Source organism: Mus musculus, chromosome 8 (assembly GCF_000001635.26).
Source record: "Mus musculus strain C57BL/6J chromosome 8, GRCm38.p6 C57BL/6J".
NCBI lineage: Eukaryota > Metazoa > Chordata > Mammalia > Rodentia > Muridae > Mus > Mus musculus.
In genome coordinates, this window is record NC_000074.6 from 122752876 (window position 1) to 122761009 (window position 8134).

Consider the following 8134-nt stretch of genomic DNA (forward strand, 5'->3'; position numbering starts at 1 on the left):
TTTTTGAAACCAATTCTGGAGCCCACGCTAAGGAGTCGGACGTGGCCTGCTTGCTGGCCAAGTGTCCTGTTGCCTCAGCACAGAGATTAATGGGTATTTTGGTTGCACCTTCAAGTCCTGATCTAAGTAAGTCTGGAGAGGCCAGAAGAGGTCCCCAAAGGACATGAGAGCCAAGACCAGCCCAAGGTTGAGAGCAGAAGATAGGAAAAGAGGAAGGTGGTTAGACTCCAGCTGGCTACCTCAGGGCAGCGAGGCCTTCTCTTGGGGCCATTTGCCTTCTCTGTGGTATTTCTTCTCTGGTTTGAGCCTGGAATTGGGACCAGTCCTAAGAGATGCTCCCTTTGAGAGGGGATAGAGGAAAGGAAAGACCTGGACTCTGTCCCTCCTGAACGAGTACCCACCCACGACTCCCCCACTCTCACCTTTACCCACACTCACCAGCTCTCCTGTGAGGTGAGAACAAAGGCAGGAAGGATGCACACAGGACCAGGCCATGTCAGCTGTGTGAGGCCAGCCTACAAACAGCCCTTCCCCTTGGTCTACTCCACTGTCTTCTCCAAGCCTTAGCCATCTTGGGGATGCATGTCTGTTTGACCAGGCTGTGTCTTTCACTTTAGACCAGGCTGTACCTGTTTTTTCTGGCCTTTTGCATTTTCGGGCATTATGTCGTTAGGGTTTGGGGGGACAATTCCCCCTTTCCAGCCATGTACTTTATTCTGGAGTAATTGACCTAACCTTCGCTTCAAACACCCTTGAAACACCCCAAAAATAAAGATCAGGAGCCATCCCCTCCTGGTTCACACCCACACCCCAAGTCTAAGTCCAGCAAAGGTGCTCTAATTCAAATAGGTACCAATGTCCAATATTCCCATGTGTGCCTGCAAGTTCCCCAAGCCCCTCAGCTTCCTGGAGTTCTCCCTGTCCTGTGACAGTGGTGTAGTCAGGATCTCCCCTCCATAGCTGGGCAGCCTAGAGAGTATGCAGTCTGTCCACCAGCAAGAATGCTGTGTACATTCAGAGCTAAATGGGAAAGGCATCCCCATGACCTCCTACCTTGCTTTATGGTATTGGCAGTTCCTGTTCCTTTGAATAGCACAGAAACTAAGCAGCCGCTGGAGTTGAACCTGTAAACCAAAGAGCCACTGTAACTGAACGTACCTGTCCTGGGCAGGGTTGGGGGCCCCGCTGTTGAAGCGGAACACCAGATATTTAAGGAGACCTAGACTGAGTTTGCTGAGGTGGTGGCATATGTCACCTCAAGAGAGCCTATGTATGAGGGGCTAAGACACAGAGTGGGGTTCACCCTGCTTCAACCATCTCCTGGAGGCTGGATCAAAGGTGTCAGCCCTGAACCTGGGCCTCAGGAGATAGAGGGAAGGCTGGCTTACTGTCTAAGGAAAAAGGGTCCAGACCTCAAGGTATCACCTACGGGGGGCCAACTCTCTACCTTTGGAGGTCTCCCTGTTCAAGACTCCTGGACTGACCTGGTCATTACTCCTCTGGTACCTCAATAGCCTGCAAAGTCTGGGGCATCTAGAGTTTGCAAGCAGCAACTTCTGAAGGTGCTTCCAGCCTGACAAGGGAGTTCTTAAGGCCAGGAGAATAAAGGAAATGACCCAACTGTGTCCTGGATCATTAAAATACGACTGTTGTATCTAAGCCTGGACCAACATGACTCCCAGAAAAGTGATTAAGGTAATGACATTGGTGAAGGACAGTGGAGGAGAGAGGGCCCACCCCTGATGGTAGCTGGTCTAGTTTCTATTCTATTCTATTCTATTCTATTCTATTCTATTCTATTCTATTCTATTCTACTCTACTCTACTCTGTTACTGCTGCAGACACTATGACCAAAAATAACCAAGGAGAAGAAAGGGTTTATTTTATCTTACAACTCCCAGGTAATGGTCTATCTCTGAGAGAAGTCAGGATAGGAAACACAGGGAAACGCTGCTTTTTAGCTCACTTCCTGGCTAGTTCCTGGGCTCATACTTGACTAGTTTGTTTTTTGTTCAGGCCAGGACAAAAAACCTGCCCAGTCCCCCCTGCCCAGAGAATGGCTCTGCCTGTAATGGGGTGGGCCTTCCTACCTCAGTTCCTCACAGAAGTGTCCAAGGGTCAGCTTGATCAAAGCAATTCCTCAACTGAGGTTTCAACTTTCAGATAACTCTAGAGGATGTCAAGTTAACAATTAAAGCTAACCAGGATAGTGGGGGACTGTAGAACCACCTGGGATGTCCAAGTGGCCTCAGGTCTGCCCTGGGTCTGCCCTGGGTCCACAGCTTATGGCCGTTCACTTATTCATGTGCTTATTTGTTACCTCCAAGGTGGGTCTGTGGACTCACTTCCTGAAGGTAGCTTTCTAAAGTGTGCCACTGGAGGGCTAGCCCCGACATCATGTGACTGACTCATGTGATATGCGTGCGCAAGCCATGTACGACCCACAGGTGTGGCCTCCATGCTCCTTTATGAAAATAGCTGTCCCGCTACCTGTGTTGATTTGTCATCTGTTTGCCACAAACCTACCCAGTAGGCAAACCGGGTAGGTGTGAGATCAGCCATGTTACCGCCTAGTTCTAGTGAGTCCAGTTCTTCTCAAGCCAGCATCTTCTCTCTCTCACTCATCTTCTTACTGGCCTTTGTTAACTTGCTGTTGACTTGTGAGGATCCCTTGTGTGCCACAGGCATTAGCACCACCACATGAACCACTATCTCTTTTAGTTTTTCCCCCTCCGCTGCCTTAGGGCAGAAGTTCCCCACCTTCCTAAGGCTGTGACCCTTTGATACCGTCCCTCAAGCTGTGCTGATCCCCAACCATACATTATTCCATGGCTACTTCATAACTATAATTGTGTTGCTGTTATGAATTGTAATGTAAATAGTTTTGGAGACAGAGGTCTGGTAAAGGGTTTGAGCCCCACAGGTTGAGAACCGCTGCCTTAGGCGGAGGCCAGCTCCTCTCCTGTGATGCTTTCTCCTGTCTCTGCTGCCCAGCCTTGCCCACCAGAGCTAATGCAGGACCGTCTGTGTTACCCCAGGCTCAAGTGCAGCTACGTTCTTCTGCAAACATTTCCAATCACAAAGGTGCCAGACTCAGGTAAGGAATGATCCAGAATCACCCATTTGATTTTTCCTCCAGAAAGAAACTTCTCTCTTTGCTTCGGAACAAGAAAGAGCTCGCCTTCATTTCCGGCATTTCCTCTGTCCTGTTTATCAGAAGGTCTCCCTCTGTCTGTCACCCTGCTCTTTGTTATTTTGTATCTCTTTAATTTCATAGCAACACTGTAGGGTCAATTCTTTATTGTTTTCTTAGTGTCAGGTTTTGTTACTGTAACAGATGGCCAGGAGCTGGCTGGTGAGGATAAGTGTTCCTGGCTCGCCTTTTTGGAAGTTCCTGACTATGGTGAGGCAGAATCATAGTATCAGTATGAAGGAAGCAGGAACCAGAAGGGCTGAGTCCTACTATCTCTTTCACAGGCACATCACCCAAAGACGCCCCGCTCTAGTCCTCATCTCATAAAGTTCTTACAACCTCCCCACTACCACCTTGGTAACACTGGGGACCAGGCCTTTAACACGTGGGACTTGGTGGGGACACTCTAGATCCAAGATATGGCATTGTAGTACATCACACATTACATAAAGCTTATACTGCCTTAAAGGTTTATAAGTGTTCAGGTGATAGTGAGACATTCACATTGCTGTGTGTAACCATCACCCCTGATGACCTTTTTGAATCCCAGATCAAGCACACCATGAACCAAAGACCCCAGTCTCACCTGTCTCTAGGAACTGTTCTGTTGGGGACCCAGTGTGTGGAGTCATACTATACCTTTTTGTGACTGGCTTGTCTGGTATAGCAGGATACCTTCAGGCTGCCCCGCCTTAGAGAACATGTCAGAATCATATGAACATCTCAGAAGGGCTATTTCAAGCATCTCTTTAGACGGTTTACCAGAAATGCATTGCATTTATGACTTGGTTTTAGGGGTGTCCTGACTGACATCTGAGGTGCCCCGTCATCTGGGTTTGCCCAAAACTGTGGGATTTCTTCCTCTGAAAATTTGGTACACTTCTGTTCAAGCTTTTCTTATAGATTTCTGGAAAGTTCTGTGCCATGCCGACTCAGTGTCTGCACACACCGTTGGGCTGATGGACTCTTAAGAGGGATAATGGTGGATGGGTATGGATCCTGGGAAGACAAGAGCTGCCAAGAGCTATTTTAGGTACAGGTACACACCTGCAAATCAATGAACGTAATTGTAGAGTCTTAATGTACAACACTGTGTCTGTGGAGAGGGAGGGGAGGAAGGAGAGACACATATGGAGAGAATCTGGATGGGAAACGTGGCCATTCTCCGCATCTTCTTCCAAATTGTCTATAAGTTTGGAATTATGTCAACCCATGCTCCCCTGTGCATGCATGGAGTCCTGGTGCCAGCTCCTCTATACATGCATGCCTGGAGTCCTGGTGCCAGCTCCTCTATACATGCATGCCTGGAGTCCTGGTGCCAGCAACTCTATACATGCATGCCTGGAGTCCTGGTGCCAGCTCCTCTATACATGCATGCCTGGAGTCCTGGTGCCAGTTCCCATATAGCAAAGAGAAGAGGAGAAGAAAGAGATGGAGGAGGTGGGAGAGAAGGAGGTACCCCTTGTCTCCCACAAAATTCCATTTCTAGTATCCATTTCCTGCTGTGGCTTCGCTTCTGCAGGGTGGGCTCTCTGGTATCCTTCCTGGAACTGTGGTGGCTTTGGTTTTGATGCCCCCCCCCCCGTCTTTGTAAGTACCCTTGGGGATCAGTTCTCTTTAATTATTATGAAGAATTTAAATATCAAATCTCCTGAGCCTGATATGCAATTTGGAGTATCTTCTAAAGGAACATTTCCATTTCTTTTTTGTTTATTGGATTGTTTGCATTTTATACTATTTTAGGTGACTTTTTCTTTCTAATATTCCCTACAAATATGTGTGCATTTCAACAATCCCTAGAAGCCATTGGAGGAGGCTTGGGCACTTGTCCTCACGCTCTGGAAAGGCTTCAAGATGGCGTTACTTCCCCTGTTTCAAGTCCCTGGGTCGCCTTCTCTGGGTTACTCTAAGAAGTGTTGGCCTACTTCACAGCTGCCTGCCATTTCATCAAGATATCTCAACACCTCTGTCAAGACTTTCTACCCTACTTGATTTTTTCCTGCCTTACCTTTATTTCTTACCTTTATTTTCAGCTTAGATACCCCGCCCCCCATCCTTCACAGATGACACAGACGACAGAGACACTGTGGGCTACAGTTTTGGCACTTTGTACAAGACAGAAGTCTAGGTGCCTGTGTATTCTTTCTAGATAGCGTGTAATTAAAGTATTTGTTTCCCGCTGGATGGTGTTGGCACAAACCTTTAACCCCAGCACTCAAGAGGCAGAGGCAGGTAGATCTCTGAGTTGGAGGTCAGCCTGGCCTACCCGGTGAGTTCCAGGAAAGCTGGGGCTACACAGAGAAACCCTGTCTCATAAAACCAAAAAATAAAAGATAAAAAGTATGTTTCTTTTATTAAGATAGTCAAGCAGATTGTGTTTTCCTTCCAAATTTGGGATGTAGCAGGCTCTTAACCATTGGTCTTAGTGTGTTGGGGTTTGAGAAGGTGGACTAATTGATTCAGGCATATCTGGTCATTCAGGTGTTTCCCAGGACATGAGCCCTTTGACACTCTTACTGGGCAAGTCCTGGGCAAACCAGGCTTGTTCATTCCACCCTGCTTTGGGGGGATTTTCCAAAACTTCCAAAGCACCTAAAGGTGAACAGTTGTAGGACTTGCTACAAGGGAATTTGAAAAGAAGGGTGTTTCCTGAAGGGATGGTGCAGAGCTTAAATTTGGATCTACTTATTTAACTTACTTAACAACAGTTCTCAGTTCCTCTAAAAAAAAAAAATTTTTTTTTTTGCTGATTTGATTAGTCAAAGTTTGAGAGCAGCATGTAAATCTTAGTCACCTTAGTCACCTAGGAGAAAGTGACAAGGGTATGTGGATGTGTCTTCCTTGGGGTCAGTATTATAATGTATAATTATCATGACCAAAAGCAACTTAGGGAGGAAAGGGTTTATTTATTTGTAAGTCAGGGCAGGAACTCGGTGAAGGAACCTGGAGGAGGGAGCTGAGACAGAGGCATGGTGGAGTGCTGCTTACTGGCTTGCTCCCTGTGGCTTAAGGGAGCCTGCTCAGCCCGCTTTCTTATAGAACCCAGAACCACCAGCCCAGAGATAGCATGACCTACAGTGAGCTGGGGCCTCCCCCATCGATCACTAATTTAAAAAAATGCTCTATGGGCTTGTCTGTAGCCTGATCTTATGACGGCATTTTTCTCAATTGGGGCTCTCTCCTCTTCTCTGAATCCAGCTTGGGTAAAGTTGATATAAAAGCGCCAGCACAGGTAGGAGAGTGGATAGAATGACCCAGAGCAAGAGCCCGGATGATGGCTTTCCCAGAAACCGGATGGCAGCAAAGGCTTTGTGACTAGTCAGACTCTGGAACTGATACATGAATGTTTCTGTTGTTGCTGTTGTTATTATTATTGTGGTTGGTGGTAGTGGTAGTGTGTGTGCAGGGAGGAAGGTATATGTGTGCCACTGTGCACATGTAGAAATCAGAGGACAGCTTTTGAGAGTCATTTTTTTCTTCCACTGTGGGTTCCAGGGATTCACCTCAGAGCATCAGACTTGCATAACAAGCACTTTTTTTTTTTAAACTCTGAACCACCTCATTAGCCCTGGGATGCACACTTTAAATACATGCAGTATGTTACATGTCAATCACACCTCAACTAAGCTATTAAAAAGCAGTGCCAAAAAAAACAAAACAAAACAAAAAAAAAAAAAAACAGGACCAAAAAAGTGGTGCCAAGCAGGGTATGGTGGCACATACCTTTAACCCCAGCACCCAGGAGACAGGCAGGCGGATCTTTGTGCCAGCGCCTTGGCAAGTGAGTCTGAAGTGACGCTAGAATGCAAAACAGAATCTATAGTTGTGGAAATGGCCCCAGGAGCTGAAGAGCAGAGGGCCAGCTGCCACCCCAGGTGGCTGATGTTCCTGGAGGGACAGAGCAAAACCCAAGCTATAACCCAGGGGAACTTGTGTTAGATCAATCAGTTTGTTTAAAAGTCACATTTAAAGCATTGCATTAAACACATCAATTTATTTAAAGTCACATTTAAAGCATTGCATTAAACACATCGATTTATTTAAACAATAAATTTGGAAGGAGCAGAGAAATATCTTCAGGGTTTGGGGAGATAAGTCACTGAAGTCTCATATCAAGGCGCACGGCCTCCTGTAGCAGGGGGACAGTTTTGGCTATGCAGAAATTCAGAGATGAAGCCAGCTGTGGCAAGTCAGCCCCACCCACCCCATGCACATGCACACCACACCCCTCCCACACCACACACACATGGACACACATGCACACACACGTGCACAGACATACCTGGAGCCTTCGCAGGGCTGCCCTGGAGGCATGTGTCTGAAGGCTGCGTCCTGCTCTCCTTAGAGGTATGAAGGAGGAAACCGCCATGCACACAGTTTGAACACAGAGGAAGATGGAGAGATGGGGGTTTGTGATGAGCTACTCGGGAAGGAACACTCATCTGTCACTACTGCCTCCTGCTTCCTCCTGTGCTGTTAAACAGAGACTTAACAGGATTGTCTGATGCTCCTTTAAACATTATAGGTGCACAGACTCTGTTTCTGAAACCCACAGTAGTGATCCTGGCAAGGAGCAGCTACTGTGTGCACATGGGATCTGCAGAGCCAAGCCAAGCCCCACCCGGCCATGTTGCCCCCTGCCTGCACTCCAGCCCAGCAGGGAAGCCCTGGACAGAGTCTGTTAGGACACTCCCTCCTTCCTGGCACTGTGGAATGTTCTTTGATGTGTGTCTCCATTCAGGATCCCTCATATCTGTATTCTGTCTCTACCCACAGATGCTGGACAAACGTCAGTATGACTGGGCAGCTGTGGCAGTCTGGGCATGCCTACTTGGTAACACCAAGAATGCCCTTCATTCTAGGCCTGGTGTCATCACTGTCCCCCTGATGCCTCACGGTTGGTGATTTACCCTATAAAAAAGTACAGGTGACTCTTAGGGG